Genomic DNA, 17619 nt, shown 5'->3' with positions numbered 1-17619 from the left:
CTAGATGGCGTAACGTAACTTCAAAGATAAATTTTCACTAATGGATATCAGTGATTTAAACAGGATATTTAGTGCTCAGTACACAGAAGAGGAATAATTTGATATTCCTCTTAGGCCAGCAGGTAAGCACAGTGTGCTACAGAGAACCACCGAGGCTTCATCATATCTTCAATTTCTCTTCAGCCTATGTTTTCCTCACATGTATACTAATGAACACAAGTGAATACACCTTTGACTATCATGGAACATCATGATGATATTTTCAATAACAAAGTAAGTTATATCCATATATAGAAACACCAAAACAAAAATTATATTTTTTTTGCCAGGCCTGGTCTTGAGCTATGGGCCTGAGCACTGTCCTTGGACTTTTCTCAATGTTATAGCAATACAACTTGAGCCTCAGCACAACTTCCAGCTTTTATTTTTCTATATAAGTGGTAGCAAGGAATCATATCTGGGTCTTTGTGCATGCTAGGCAAGCACTCTACTACTAAGCCAAACTCCTGCCCCCAAACTGTACTTTTAAGAAAACATTTAATTGAAAGAAATGTTTCAGGTATTAAAATATACTGATTAACATAATAATATGCCTTACTCCATACAATGCCAGTGAAATGTTTTCATATTGTTATTATAATTTTAGTTGGGTGCTCATAAAATTTTATACATATTTCCAAGGTAACCACATTAAAATTTTCATTATGACTAAGTGATAGTTAGAAAATATCAATATCTAAAAATAGCATCAGATTTATGTTCTAAGTTGTTTGAGTACTTTTGTTATATATATGATCTCATTTAACCCAATGCAAAGAGTCAGATATTAATAAATTCATTTTTATTATAGAGGAGTAAATGTTTCCTCATGATAGACTCAAATGCATGGTACTATGCAGAAACTATAGAAATAAAATATACAACATTATGCACAAACTTTAGAAATAGACTGATTACTTGGATCAAAATGTAAGATGCATCTTTCAGCTGCCCACAAAAACAAACATATAGTGATAGTGAAAAACTGGAATGAAATCCATCAAGCAAACAGCACCTATCCACAGGCTGGAGTTGCAATACTATTATCAGATAAAGTTGGTGAGAAGAGACAAAGAAGGACATTAAATAGTAACAAAGGGAGGATGTAACTATCCTAAATATTTCTATGCCAAATACTGGAGCACCCAACTTCATCAAAGAAACACGACTTACACTAAAACACACATAGATCCAAGCATATTGATCGTTGTTGACTTTAACAAACCATTGTCTCTGCTGGGTAGATCGACACAGCAAAAAGGCAACAGAGAAATCTCAAAACTAAACAACTGCATAGACCAAGTAAACTTAACAGTTCTTTTACAAAATAGTCTCTCCAGCAACACAAGAATATACATTTTCATCAGCAGCACATGGATCAGCAGCACAAAGTCAATCAGTGCAAATTCAGAAATATTGAAATTATTCCCTGCATATTCTCTCTCCTCTCTCTTTCTCTCTGCATATATATAAATATATATGTATATGTGTATATAAATATATATTAATCTATACATATATATATATATGAGTAAACCAAAACACCTACTGAAAAGTCTTGTTTATCAACATATTGTGAGAACTTGGGCACAATATGACTTTGTTAACATGGATAATTACGTGGCTCCAAGAGGAATACTGCTTCAGTACCTTTAGAAAGAATAGTAAAAGGAAATATAATACCAATAGTTGTAATTCTAACTTCAGTTACAGTATGCTTCTAGTGAAATATGCAGACACAAGGGTGAACTTTGTGAACTGAGAGCTTTGGCTACTGTTGCCACCTAATAAAAGAACAGAGCATGAAGACTTTCTCTGTTCATAAGCCCATATTATTATAAGGTGCTAAGAATGTACTGCAAACAAGATGTATGGTTTATAGAAAAAGCAAACAAATTGATCTTAACAAGCAGCATGAGCCTATGCTGAATTGGTAGTATTAATCTATCATAACACCTCTGAAAAGTTGTAACAATCTTACGACACCCAAGTAAAACATTTTTAAAATAAAGGTAAATAAGTTATACAAATTTTCTATGTGGTAGGCTTAAAACTAATTTGGTAATACTATACTTTATTTACAAATGAAGATTGCACCTCAAATAAATTAATGAATAATATAAACATCTTACAAAAATATCAAGGTCTAGGTAAGATAAATCAATCAATTTTTCCATTTATTATGGGATTTGGGCTTTACTTTGTATAATGCAAAGCTAACAAAATGTAATCTATTAAAGACTGTTGCTTAGATAATGCTCATGTAATTATTTTTGCAGCTGTAAAGCATAAAATTCGAGTACCAATCATGGCTACAGGCAATCCTGCATGTCTATGAATTTAAGATATTTTTCTTACATCTATAAACTGAGTACCTCTTCTTTATACTTATTCTGAACACTTCGTATTGAAGAGAATGCCATGTTTCACATTATAAAATTATATGAACTATTTGTCACATTTTAATTTATGTATGCATTTGAGTCATTAAACATCAAATTCATACATCCTACAAGTTGGAGAAAAATACTTAACACTCAAAGGTATTCAAAAAATATAAAACTTAGAAAACTTCTTTTTCCCTTTACTGTATCTCTTCATCAAATTATATAGTTTCCAAGGTTTCTTAATTTGAATTTGGAAAGTATATTTTCCAGAAGAGAATTGAAATACTAGTTTTAAAAAAGTCAAATAATATTTATGGTGTATTAAGGTAGAAATCACTTAAAATATATTGAACAAGATGCTCTACTATAACAACTATAAAATATTTCTTCCATGTATATGTTATTTCATCTTAAGGGGAAAAATAGGTACATATAATTTGGACTGAAGTTTTGGTGTTTTTTCATGTATTTTTATTGTAATTAATAGAAGGGGGTTACATTATATTCGCCAGATAGAAGGTGCATTAATTCACATACATTGATAGCCTTTCTCATGTCTTGGTCCCCATTTCTTCCCCACCACGCCCACCCCTCATCTTGTTTTCCCTCCTTTCCTATCCAATTTCAAATAACCAAATACAAATATATCCAATATAGCAGATAAAGTGAAATACTGTAACAATATGAGATAACCAAGGGACAGCAAAAGAGATGAGAGATAACATAGTACATTAAGGACAACAATCACTCATTATATGGCTTTTGCTTCTATATCCTAGAAGTCCTTTCATTTAGTGTCATACTGTACAGCCTTATGTATCTAGGTTTTTCTCTATTGCAAATCTCTGCTAGTAGAACCCAAGGTTTGTACTGATTATGACAAATGAGGGAAACCATTGAGCCTATGTTCCTTTGAGTCTGGCTTACTTCACTTAATATGATTTTATCTAAGTCTTTCCATTTTCTAACAAGTGGAGCAATGTCATTCTTTCTCACAGCAGCATAGAATTCCATTGTGTACAAATACCACATCTTGTTGATCCACTCATCAGCTAAGGAACATCTGGGTTGGTTCCATGTTTTTGCTATGGTAAATAGTGCTGCAATGAACATCATTGTGCTAGTGGATTTAGTATGTCCTTGTTTCTGGAAAATTGGGTAAATGCCAAGTAGTGGAATTGCTGGGTCCTAGGGGAGCTCTATGTTTAGTCTTTTGAGGCACTGCCACACTGCTTTCCATAGTGGTTGAACGAGTTTGCACTCCCACCAACAGTGTAGTAGTGATCCCTCCTGGCCACATCCCCTCCAGCATCTGTTGTTATTAGATCTCTTGATCCTGGCCATTCTAACTGGAGTGAAGTGGAATCTTAGAGTTGTTTTGATTTGCATTTCTTTTTATGACCAGAGATGTTGAGCATTTCTTCATGTGTCTATAGGCCATTTTTATTTCTTCTTCAGAGAAGCCTCTCTTTAAGTCTTTGGCCCAACTTTTAAGGGGATGGTTGTTTCTTTGGAGATTAGTTTGGAGTGATTCAATTTTTTGACCCGTTGATATATTTTAGATATGAGGCCTTTGTCCATTGTATGGTTGGTGAAGATCTTCTCCCATTCTGTAGGCTTCCTAATTAATTTACTAGGTATGTCCTTTGCCATACAAAAGCTCTGCAGTTAATGCAGTCCCTTATCCAGCCTTTCTCTGATTTGATAAGACAGAAAGAAAGGAGAAGTGATAACAAAACAAAAAGAAAAAAGTACACAGGAAAAAAAAAGCAAAAAATAAACTGTACCAGGGACAATGAAGAGTTTGATGTGTATAAGCATATTGTTAAGGTCACTTTAAAACCATTTTAAAGCTAAAGAAAACTTATATCTCTTTCAAGCAGTCAGGAGTCTTCGATAGTACCTGTTCCCTCCCATGGTTAGAGGTAATAGTACCCGAAGACTTGTCTCTAGTCTGTCTTATATTTCTGAGAGAAGACTAGAAGAAAACAGAGGTCTACTAATTTCAAGAAATGACCTGTCTTTTTAATCATTTCATTACTGCCTTCTAAGTGCATTAGATTCCAAAAGTTTACACCAGTGGTGAAGAAGGAGCGACTTTAGTTCATTGCGTAAGAACCCATAGTGTGCTATGAAGGTTTAAGAGCTTCCTAGATAAATCCTCGACTCTACTTGAGTGAAGGATACTACAAGATCAAGTGCTACAATGAATCCCATGATCTCACTGCAATTAGAAGCCTAGAGGACATGGTACAAAGTTTATGTTTTATGATTTAATAAATTAAAACTCTTCAGGGAAAGAAGGACATGTAAAAAAACAATATTTGAATTTCCTTTCTGGCCAGACATTAAAAAGCATGTGTTCATGTATATATTGACCATTTTACTTCTTCAGGGAAGTTTCTCCTTGAGTCACTAGCCCATTCATTAGTTGGATTGTTTAATTTCTGAGTATGTTTTGAGTTCTAAATATAATATGCTCTTTTAAATGTCATGCCCTTGTCTGTTGGATAGCTAACAAAAATCTTCTCCCATTCTGTGGGCTTTTAATTTAGCTTGTTTTTATCTACGTTCTTTGCCATGCAGAGATTTTTATGTTTGAATTTTTCAGAAATTTCTAAGGTTCTGAATTTTTATTTAGTAAGTTTTGACCTGGGCTTAGGAATTCTAGTGTTTCCCATACATCTTCGTGTAAGAGTTTCATGGTTTCCAAAACAAAACTCTTAATACATTGTCAGAATGTAAGCTCTGAAAAGCAGTATGGAGGATCCATAAGAAACTAAACAAAGAATTTTCCTATAACTCAACAATCCCACTCCTGGAGATCTATCCAACAGAACACAAATGAGGTAGAGTAAAGTCACCAGCACAATCATGTTCATTCAACACTAAGCACCATAGCCAATATGTGGAATTAAACCAGATGCCCCTTAATGAACGAATGAAATAAGAAAATGTGGTATATAACACAATCAAATTTGACTCATGAATTAGAAAGAATGGTCCTGTACCCATACCATTCATTAACAATGGAAAGAAAGTATATATATAATATATATATATCTTAATATAGATATTGAGAGAAGTAAGACAGACCCAAAAAAAGAAAGGCTACATGGTTTTTTTCATGTGGCAAAAAGTGCCTATAAATGTAAAAGAAATCAATTTGGATGGTAAGCAAGGGTTACAAATCAGTTAACTGAAGTATAATAGATGCTGTGGAGATATCAAATAGCATACTTGTTTAGAAAGATTAAGTCAAAGTCCAATGAAATAAGCACCAGCAAATAGGTACATTCAAAAGCAGGGTTGGGCCAAGGGGAGGGGGGAAAAATGAAGAGGAGAAAAGGGGAGAAGACAGTCGAGGATTGATTTTATGTAACATAAAATTAAGAAAAGCAAGTGAAGGAATGGTCAAAGAGGGGGAGGCATGACCATGTGGATGACAGTGTTTAAGGGACATTGTGTTCATAAATTGATTTGTTAAGTGGCATCTCCTTTGTATAAACCCTTAAACATAACTGAAAAAATTAAAAATGGTAAATAATAAACAATAAGAATAAACAGGAATATAATATTAATATTAAGATGACATATTCCTAATGAATGTTCATTTTCTGAGAAATTATACTTCATACCAGGACACTTAATCCTCCCTAAGAAGCTTATGGCATATTGAAAGTATTAGTTTCACTACACAAATGAGGAAGTTCTACTAGACTCAGTGCTTAACCTAGGAATGCAAATCTCTAGCTATTAAAAGCCTGCCTTTAAGAAAATAATTGCTCATGAATCTGCTCATAACAGTGCTCCCAATTCTAAATACATAAAATGTTTTGAGTAATATTTCAACTTTCTTCAAATGGAACGAACGCTACCTGAGAAATCACTTTCACGATAGTCACACTGTTAACTTCTAGTATACTATGCACTCTTCATTTTCTCAGAGGGTTGTATGTTTGGAAGATAGTATTTCTCACTTTCATCAGTTATTTGAGACTATTCAGAATGTTCTTCAGAATAAATATGAAGTATCAGTACTAGTTCCTTTATTTCAGCCACAAAATATGTTGTATAATAAGAAGGATTTTAATAAGATATGAGCATTTTAATTAGAAGGAGATATCATGGGAAAGATTATGCAGTCCTGGGATCAATGTTTCTCTACTTAAAAGACCATTTCATCAATAAAATGTACCATAGTGAATATTTTAAATCCACGAAACCTTTCAAACATAGCGTAGTAAAGAAAAGAAATGATGTTCCAGAAGATAATTACTTTATGGGTGCAACTCAATTCATACCTCAATTACAAGTATCACTTCAGTTCTTTAGAAAATTATCACTTAGCTAGCCTGACTCAAGAGCTCTGACCACTTACATGTTGACATTAAAAAAATCTCACTTCAAAATAACAGTAATTCTTTTATTTGATACATCAATTTTATGCCTAGTATCTGTGCCATAACTTTTCTATCTTTCTGGAGGTGTAGTATATGTAAAAATGCTGATGTACATCATAAGGAATCTCTTCTCTCCTTACTCCTTCTCCCTTTCTCCCTCCTTGTTCCCTGCCCTCCCTCTCTCTATCTTTCTCCTCCTTCCTTCCTCCTCCCCCTCTCTCTCCAGACCTTCTCTCTCTGTCTGTCTCTCTGTCTCTGTCTCTGTCTGTCTGTCTCTCTTTCTCTCTCTCTGTCTCTCTGTCTCTCTCTCTCTCTGTCTCTCTCTCTGTCTGTCTCTGTCTCTCTCTCTCTCTCTGTCTCTCTCTCTCTCTCTGTCTCTCTCTCTCTCTGTCTCTCTCTCTCTCTCTCTCTCTCTCTCTCTCTCTCTCTCTCTCTCTCTCTCTCTCTCTCTCTCTCTCTCTCTCTCTCTCTCTCTCTCTCTCTCTCTCTCTCTCTCCCCCCTGTAGTTATTGTCCAAATCTCAGCCTCCTAAGTACCTAGGATTACAGACATAAGCCACTCACACTTTTCTCAGAAAAATCTTAATATCCAACTAAACAACTAAAGATAATGGCATTGTACTTTCCTATATGTAATATTGTTTTAAAAACATGCTTGAGAAGCACAGCAGAATATTTAGATTTTTTAACTATTTGCATTACTGCTTTTTAGCTCATGTGGTTAACCTGAAAAGAAAAGGTTGTTTTTTTTTTTTTAGGTTAAAAGTGATAAAAAAATAATGCCTTAGTTTTATTTATTTATTTATTTATTTATTTTTGCCAGTCCTGGGCTTGAGCTCAGGGCCTGAGTACTGTCCTTGGACTTTCTCAAGGCTAGAGTTCTACCACTTGAGCCTCAGCACCACTTCTGGCTTTTCTTTTTTTTCTATGTATGTGGTACCGAGAAATTGAACCCGGGTCTTCGTGCATGCTAGGCAAGCACTCAACCACTAGGCCAAACTCCTGGCCCCTAATGCCTTAGTTTTAATTAATAATATCCAACTAACTAAAAATTTTCCAACAAGAGGATATAAGTAAATAAATACAACCCAGTAGAAGTGAAAACTGGAATGGGCACCTGGAAAGCATTTCATCAAATACTATCTTAAACCCCCATCCATCAATGCTAATGAATCTGGCTATTTTAAATTGATGCCTATACACATCAGTTCTATGTAAAATTGTGATTTAATAATGAATGTTTCCTACAGAATATATATATACTGTCTTTTTAGAATTGGCCCTGAATATATCTATGCATATTCTCCAATACTTATGTCATCTTCTACAAATGTTTTTAATAGCATGCCATTTTATTTTTAAACCTTAAATTATGCTTTGGTTAAAACCCTGGAAGAAAATATGCTAGGAGAAGCACTTATTTTCTTAACTGGTAGAGCTTGAGAAGATTTTGCCAGCATCTTATGTTTTACCCTAGGAAAGCAGTATATATTTTTAATTAAAAAAATATATATTCTGAAAGTCATACTGTGCTGATAGATGTGGAACACCAGTTACCTTAGGAAACAAAGAATGTGCACTGTTACAAATAGAAAGAGATGCTATTACCAGAACGAAAGTAGTTAGTAGCGATTTGTTCATTTCTTTTCATAAGGACATAAGAAAGGAACAAGATAACCATCTACTCCTGTATTTTGCTAGATGTCAGAGGGGGGCAGGTGATGTACTCTTTTTATTTCTTTCTTTTTTCTCTTGTTCTGAAGATCAAATCCAAGCCTTGTACATGGTAGGTAAATTATCTATATTGAGAGTATACTTCCAGCTCTAAACTATTGAACACCAAAACTGGCACCTCCTGCTATTTTGCTTTCTTTTCTTTTTTCTTTTCTTTTCTTTTCTTTTCCTTTCCTCTTTCTTTCTTTCTTTCTTTCTTTCTTTCTTTCTTTCTTTCCTTCCTTCCTTCTTTCTTTCTTTCTTTCTTTCTTTCTTTCTTTCTTTCTTTCTTTCTTTCTTTCTATTCAAGACTAGTGCTCTAGCCTTGAGCCACAGTGTCACTTCTGGTTTTCTGGTGGTTAACTGGAGATAAGTGTCTCATGGACTTCAGTGCCTAGGCTGGCTTTGAATCACAATCCTCAGATCTCAGCCTCCTGAGTATCTAGGATTACAGGAATGTTTCCTGCTATTTTGTACAGGATTGTCCCTGGTGTTTATTATACTGCCACTAAGTCACCAGGCAAAGCCACGGGAAGCTTGTGATGCTAGATCCACGTTTAAATTCTGTAAGGTATTCCAGACAAATGTACACATATTATTGTTAAAGGCATACCTAGACATGTTAATAAGGATCCACACCTAAACAGATAAGGTTCAGCAGACTTGAAATTCTGAGGAATCATAAAAAAAAAAAAAAACATGCCCTCAAACTAAGTCAAAGCTCTACTCTTGTATGTTCTACCACAAAAATGTTAGTAACCTAGTAGATATCTGTACCCTTACTACTTTAAATTTTGCAAAACAGATTTGCCAATGGAAAAATGCAGATTTTATAGAGTACATCATTCATACTTATATTATGTGTAGATACATGTGAGTTAGTAAGCAGAAGCAATTTTGGAATCAGGACACATCCTGTTCCCTGATTCTGATAAGTATAATCCATGGTAACTTAGTTATTTCTATGCAAAACAGAGAGTTTTAAACTCTATCCTGATAGCATTATTATGAAAGCTAATTATTTAATGTTTATACAAGACTTGCCATTTTTATGGTGCATTACATCTGCAAAGAAGTATTGGTATTAGTCACTGTGTAAGGAATTGCCAAACTTCTCAGCTGCCCATTTAAATGGAAGGAAGACAAAGAATGCCATTGATGAGGGTTTTCTAAGTGCCAGAGCACAAGTCACACTGAGGAGTAGGCTGGCAGGGTTAAAAAAACACAGACAAAATGAGTACATGTGAGCTTGTGGGACCCTGATTACAGGAGGAGAGGCATGCATTCTTCCTACTGTAAATCAACTTCATGTTAGAGGCTTGTACTCAGAAAGTTCTCAAGTAAGGAATTATACTTCTGTATTTCATTCCAGGTTCTCTGTATCTGAAGATCACTAATATAAAAATAAGGAATTAATTATTACCACTGTATATACACTGCTCAGAATATGGTATGAAACACAGCACCCGTTCATTGAATACTCACATTACACTTTCTATGTGTTCACTATTGGATATTGAATAGTGATTTAAATTCTTGAGTTTTATGCTTGTGGCACTGTAAGTAAAAGGCAGAAGACTGGCAGTATTCAAAAATACAAATTCATAATGAATTATAAGTGCGATACATGCCATAAAAGGGTAGGATGCCATGAGGGAGAGTCATAAGAAACAAAATCTGGGTTAGAGGAAGTAAGAATTGAGCTGAAGTCTGAAAAAGTAAGTAAAATGTATCCAGAGGAAATACTCTGTAGGAAGAGGAAATAATTGAATTTGTGTGGAAAATGAGGCTTACATCCTACACTGTGGGTCCTACAGTGTGACCTGAGTTTGACAGGGATGTCAGAAGCCCAAATTGCTGTGCACTATCATTCCGACAGAGTCAGCTTTTATCTTAAGTCCATGGGAAGTCACAGAAGTGGTAAAGAAAATACCTTAGTGTTGTAATTATATTTATATGTTTCTTCCAGTTACACTGAATAAAATACAGAGGGAGGTGAGACTGGAAGTAGAAAGACAACAAAAACACTGCTACATTAGTCACAGAAAAATGAGAGGATTTTTAAACTATTAAAAGGGCTGTCTGGTACAGTGAAGTCAGATTAGAGTGAAAATGAAATTAATGTTTGAGTGGCTGGATTTGACAGAAAAGGATACAAAATAAATCTGACACCCAGATTTCTGAGTGATCAAACATGTAATTTGTAAAGTACAGACAATATATAGACCCTACATAAGTAGATCTTCCATAAGGAACAATTGGAAGACAGAAATTCTACATTTTAAAGAAAGACAAAATTTGAGTCCAGGAAGATAAGAGAAACTATTTCATTGATTAAAACTATGATCTGAGCTGGGCACAGTGGCTCAGACCTATAATCCTAGATATTCAGGAGGCTGAGATCTGATGATTGTGGATCAAAGCCAGCCCAAGTACTAAAGTCCTTGAGATCTTACCTGCAATTAACTATCAGAAAACCAGAAGTGGCACTGTGGCTCAAGGAGTAGGATGGTAGCCTTGAGCTGAAGAGCTCAGGGGCAATGCCTAGTCCCAGAGTTCAAGTCCCACAGCCGACAAAAATAAAATAAAATAAAACTATTATCTTAGTATTTCACAGAATTAATTTTGACTTATTTAGATTTTTATATGACAATTATCTACCAAATCTCAGTTGCTATTGTATCTCTGTAGATCAATTAATATAAATTTTAGGGTGATGATCTTAATTGATTTTGATATACACATCATCTATTTGGGGCTAACAAGAATTCAAAACTGATTTCTCATTTTATATATGTTTGTATATATGATTAGACATGTGCACATAGGAATGATTCTCCACAAATGTGTTATATGCAACAACTCATTATTTCTAAATTGGAATGCCATCCACAATGGGAAGCAGATATAGTAAACAATCATTTTGCTTGGAGAAAAAAAAGAAATACAAAACAATATGGGGCATTTCCTATGACTGTTGTAAATTTAACATGAAGCAAAGAATCAATAATATGTATATGTGAGATAGAAGAATCAGTAGCATATTGTATAAATTATGTAATATAATTAGGATAATCACAAAGTTGATTTGCATCAGAAGTTTACAAATTCTCTAAAACATATATCACAAAATCATTTGGGATTATTCTGAATCTTCAAGGATTTTATGAAACATTTATTCATTAATACATTCAATCATCATTTAGTGAAGCTATGGGGAATTACATTTTTGAGACAATGAAAAAGAAGATATGATTTCTTCTTTCTGGGCACATATTTTATGTGTGCTGTGGAGGAGGGGAAAAGGACAAAAGAGAAAATACTTGGTTCAATTGAAAGTACAGTAAAAATAAAAATCTAAGATTTCTTTCAAAGTAGGTTAAAGGAATATTGTGATGGGGCCTATATGCAAAATAACTCAGGTCCAGTGATCACTGAGGAAAAGACTGGAACGACACTGGTAAGAAACAATTACAACATACCATGAACATACATGAGTGCACACATACAGCACTCAGAACCTGTATCCACCCCCATTCTAAGGGCTTTAATGGTGCTAACACATTTAGAGGTCACAGTAAACTTAAGGGTGGAACTGTCAGCTTCATTTTACAGGTAGGCAATGGGACCTGAAAGGTCAAATATTTTACTCTATATCTTAAACATAGAGGAAGTCTGCAACAAGTGAGTGAGTAATTTTGTCATGAATTGCATTAAGTACCATAGTTGAATTTTAGAACTAAATTCTACAGAAGTTGAAGTTTTTTGTTTTCAAAGTTGATAAGAAATCTGCCTGGCTATATATTGCTAAACATGTCAGCTGAAATGCAGTGTCATTCATAGCATGGCCTACACTCCTGTTGCTTGTAAAATCATAAATCTATGCAATCAAAGTATTAAATATTACCTCCGTCACTTCTATGCCCACATCCAATTGTCAATGACATAATATGTCAAGGACATAAAGTCAGGTGGTAAGAAGAATTAATGTTGTACTAGGAGAAACTGGATACACACAAAATTAGAACCCACTACCAAATATTTTTGCACATTACTTTTCTGAGGATTACTTACATAAACAGTAACATGTCTTCTAATTAAAATATCTGTTGGAAAACCACATAATCTACCAAAATAGAAACAAAAACCATCAACAAAGAGAAATAGAGAAAATAGCACCAGACACATTTGTGTTTTTTGTTTTGTTTTGTTTTTCCCCTTTGGAGCCTAAAAGAAGCTATAAGGAGTTTTTGAATTTTATTAGGGGCAGGCTGGGGAAGGTTTAATGGTAACAGTCTCAAGGGAGAAAAATCCTCACAGTTTAAAATGATCTCATTAAAATCTCCCTAGCAATTGTAAAGAACCAGAGAATGCAGCTACTGGATTTGAAAAAGAAAAAAAGAAAGAAAAGAAAAGTGTGATTCCCACCAATATATCTTTGTGCAGCAAAACTAGTATTGCCAATTACAACACCCCCCGCAAAAAAAACCCAAAGGAATATTTCAGTGATAGGAAAAATCCAAGTCTAAATAACACACAAATCTAAACAAAGACATCTGTAATTGGTGACCATCTTCCCTAAATCACTGTGACTACTTTGAAACGTAATAACTTTCAGATCTGTCCATTCTTGTACCTTCCCCTATCACAGGCTGTCTTCAGAATAAATAATGCCAAGTACCTAACAGGCCTTTCAATCTTCAAGGAACATAACAAACATGCAATTGTATAGCTGTGTGTGCAGCCTTTCCCTAACTAACAGCAGAATGTTTGGGAGTCCACTGAGCCTTGAACTCCTTAGCAAAGATCACTTTTTCCTGAGAACTGGAAGCCTACTAACATGTCCTGACTAAAGTTACTAGAGATTACATTAGCGGAAAGGCCAACCATTTTGTAAATCTTATGGATGATGCTATCTTTACCAATCACTCTGTTATGGTAACCAGTGTTTTTCTCTGAAAGTGTAGTGAAAGACAAAATAAATACTGACTATGACAACTCAATTAATATATGTAGAGTTCTCCCAAAGTAAAAATCTTAAATTGGGAATTACTTTTAAGTAGAATTTGTGAATTGTATCTATTTGATGTCAGATGAGGGGCGGGTGGGAAATTCTGAGGGACAGAAATCGCAGAATGAAGGCCGTTTATGCCAGAGACCATCATCATTCACAGTGGTTTGGTATGTGAACTCCTGAAATTTACCAAGACCAAGGAAAGCACCAACACCCTTATTTCCTTGTTGCTTATATCCAAATTTCAAAGAACGTCTAGATGTACCACTAGGGCAGGGCTTTCTTTTTCAATAACAACTAAAACTAAATAAAGTAGGTGACAAGTAGTTATCAGAGGCTTAAATAGGACTCTGAAAAATAATCGATGTAGGAAAAACACTCCAAGGTAGACATTCTCCATTATCATAGTTGTGGAAGATTGCAAGACATATCAATTGGAATATTCTGAAGTAAAAAATGAACAAAAAGAAACTATGGTTTGTCCAAAGAAGGAGAACACAGAAATGGTGGGGGAAAATACAACATTGATACTCCCTAGACAATATATTGAAAACTTGGGTGGGGATGGGAAGGATAAACTGGGTGAAAGTGAGAGAAAGGATGACACTGTCCAAAAAGAAATGTTCTTTGTATCTGTATTTATGTAACTGTGATGTCTCTGAGTATCACCTTTATAATGAGATTTTTTTAAGTTACTTTGAAAAAATAAATATGAAGGAAAAAATATAGAAGAAAGGATACTTTTTTCCAAATTGTCCTCCACAAAGGATCGTGTTTATAAAACAAGTATTGAGTTAAAAAATAAAATTGGGCCGTGATGTTTTAAAATGCAGACCACTGTGGCTGCATGGTCACTGCCATCCGTTTAAGTATGTCTCACACCTTAAATTTCTCTAGTTTTTACATCCATAAACGCAGCCAACTGCAGAGTGAAAATAGTGAGGTGAAAAATGCACTTGTACAGGCTTATGTTTTCTTCTCATTACTCCCAAACAGCAGCGCATTAATACAATCTACATAACATTACAGAATAATTGGCATTATGAGTAATCTAGTGCTAGTTCAATATACACTGGAGACTGGTCTACAATATATGCAAATGTATTCCATTTCATAGAAATGAATTGAACAGCAGAGGATATTAGTACTTCTCTGGGTCCTGGAATCAATTCTGCGGACACTAAGAACTGTATGGATACGTTTTTCTCAAAAATTGTAAAAGATATCATGTTTATTTTCTCTCTGAACATTTACTCCAGTTTCAATTTTCCCTTGATTTTATCTTCATCCAGTATGTTTGTTTTTAGGTGTGAAGATTTGTGGCTGTTTATTGATCATCCTATCTTACTTAGGTCTCCAGGATATTCCAAAGATGTGAAAAGGTCTCTATGTTTGCTGCCTTTGAGGTTTTTACACCTCTGAAAGTTCACCACAGAAATAGTTGGTAGTATGAAGAACCTTTGTTTATAAAAAGAAAGCAGTAAAAAATATAAGTCACAATGGAAGATAGGAATTCCTCAAAAAAATGTTTCCAAACCCATGAGTTTTAAGAATTTTATTGAGGGGGTAGGAAAGCCTGGTGAATAGAAATTATTGTGCTGGTACACCTCTAAAACTTGCAAGATTATTCACCACTACATAAATGAGAACTCTGTTCATTCCTTAAGTCACTGCATTTCACACCAATACCCAGAGTATTTGAATAAGCCACAAAGAAAGCTCCAGCATGTGCAAGACTTCAAAACCGTTCATTTTTGAATGGTTGACTTCTTCCAGCAAAATAAAATGAATTACATTTGAATTTCATAACTTTGAACCAGTGTTTGGCAATTGGTATAAACACACACACACACACACACACACACACACACTAGTATGGTTTGATTTCAAGATATGGGCTTGCTAGATGAGCCATGCTCCAATCTCACGGCTAACAGTTTTCAGAAAGAGTATTGTACTTGGTCCTTGGATAGCAGTGATCTTCCTACCTCTGCCTCCTAAGTAGCTGGAAACAGAAATATCGATTACCAAAACCAACTTGGTTTGGGGCATGGTGTTTTATTCACTTTTTTTTCACTGGGAAGCCTCAAACTGGGATTCTCTAGTTAGGACTTTAGGCCTCACCATCATTTGCTACTATGTGATCTTTAAAAAAAAAAAAAATCTAGTTCTTTTATTATCTTTAAGTTGTTGTGGAAAGAGTTACAATTCAAAATGTCATTTCTTGAGTAGGAAGCATCTTGATCAATATTATCCTTTGCCATCTTCCAAATGCTACCCATCCCCTCAATTTTCCTAGTTTTACAAGCTATATATTGAATATTTGTGACTGCATTATTTCCCTTTTCCTCTCCTCATTTGTCCACCTAGTTCCACTTGACCAACACAGCATCTATAGTACCAGTTTCCTGGTATTTGTTGTTTCAAAGATAAATTTCTCAAAGAACTCACGACATTAATCTCCCCTGAATATACTATACTTCAATCAATATGCTTATATGGTTGCACTTATGTGTGTTACAGTCTTTATCACACTTTTTAAAGAAAGGTAATCCAAGCCAAAAAATCATGATTATCTTCCTGGACTTGATAAATTATCCAAGACCCATAAATCAAAATATTCTCATGTTCAATATACAGTCAAACTGGGAGTATGACAAATAAGTACTTAGTCCTGTGGATGACAGCACACTTTATTTTGAGGGTTTAAAAACCTCTGCTTATAATGAGGAACAAATGGTTGTTAAGACTGGATTTTTGAAATTATCCTATAAGCAATTTAAAACTATAAAACTATTAGCAACTTCAGGGCAAGGAAAAAAATACAAAGAAGTCTCTGAGTTCTCTGCAATTCTAGCAAACTCTGGATTAGTTTTCTTGTTTAACAGATCCCAATTGGAATCGCACTATTTCTTGTAAGTTAAAAAAAAAATATACGATGTTTTGTTTTTTCTCAAGTAGCAGCTATAACTTCTTTCTTGGCTATATTTTGACTTTTTTTAAATTTCTGACTATGAAAGTCATTTCTATTTCTACTGAACCATGCAGTTTAAAACTAGTCAATAAATAGCTGGATATCATAAAGTTTGTGTGTATTTCAAATACATTGATCAAACTTGCTTTAATTATTTTTACATAGGCTCTTCTGGCATGCATGTACTATAAATTCTTTCTTTATATCAGAAACTTTACAATTAATATGAAATAAAATCTAATAATATTAGAAATCTGTGTTTGATCATAAATCCTTTATGAACTATTAAAATACTATTTACTATAATGTATATCTAACTATCTATCTGCGATTAAGATTTTTTAAACAAAAAAACCAACATGGTGAAATTTCAAGGTTCATTGAAATATGATTTCTGAAATCAACATTATAAGTTCCTATAGATGAAATGTATTTTTTCTGTTATAAAACTGAATGCTTAAAGAATGTGGTAATTAATTTGATGCTTCTTTGCTACTGAATATTTGATTTTAACAAACAGAGTGTCATTATAAATTTACAACTGAAAGCAATAAGGTATTATTTAAATGAGATTTACTTTATTAGCAATAATACATTTTGTTGTTAAAGAAATTATAAGACATGTGAAAGGGTATCAATGTATGTGAATTAATGCACCTTCTATCTGGAAAATATCATGTAACCCTTCTATTATTTACAATAAAAAATATATAAAAAAAGAAATTATAAAACATTGTTTATAGCAAATCATTTCTCCTGGATGCTTACAACAGATATCTTAAGGAAAGTAAATAAAAACCCTACTTTAAATGCATGACTATTTTTAGTTGACAATGACCTATGATTATGAGTTGAGGTTCTAAATTACAGCATCAGGGAGCAATTCCATGGTTTTAATGAGCAAAAAGTTGAGTCATATGAAAAATTACTTATGAATTTTAAAAAAAGACTAGCATGGCAAAGCATAGAATGGCTTTTTGACCTAATTAACAAAAGCCAGGAAATGATAAAATCAAAAGCACATTGCTGCTCACATTTTCAACCAAACTTCTATCTATTTTTATCTGTGGATTAGTGTTAAAGTCATTGT

General features: G+C 34.0%; 1 protein-coding gene across 1 annotated transcript in view; it reads right to left on the bottom strand.

Annotated features, from left to right (window-relative positions):
• Window positions 1–17619, bottom strand: part of Robo1 (roundabout guidance receptor 1) — a 426986-nt gene that overhangs the window by 128540 nt on the left and 280827 nt on the right. The gene's annotated exons all lie outside the window — the stretch shown is intronic.

Source organism: Megascapheus bottae, chromosome 1 (assembly GCF_031878675.1).
Source record: "Megascapheus bottae isolate mThoBot1 chromosome 1, mThoBot2.hap1, whole genome shotgun sequence".
Classification (NCBI taxonomy): domain Eukaryota; kingdom Metazoa; phylum Chordata; class Mammalia; order Rodentia; family Geomyidae; genus Megascapheus; species Megascapheus bottae.
The sequence above is the reverse complement of the archived record's forward strand: the minus strand, read 5'-3'. Positions and strand labels throughout refer to the sequence as shown.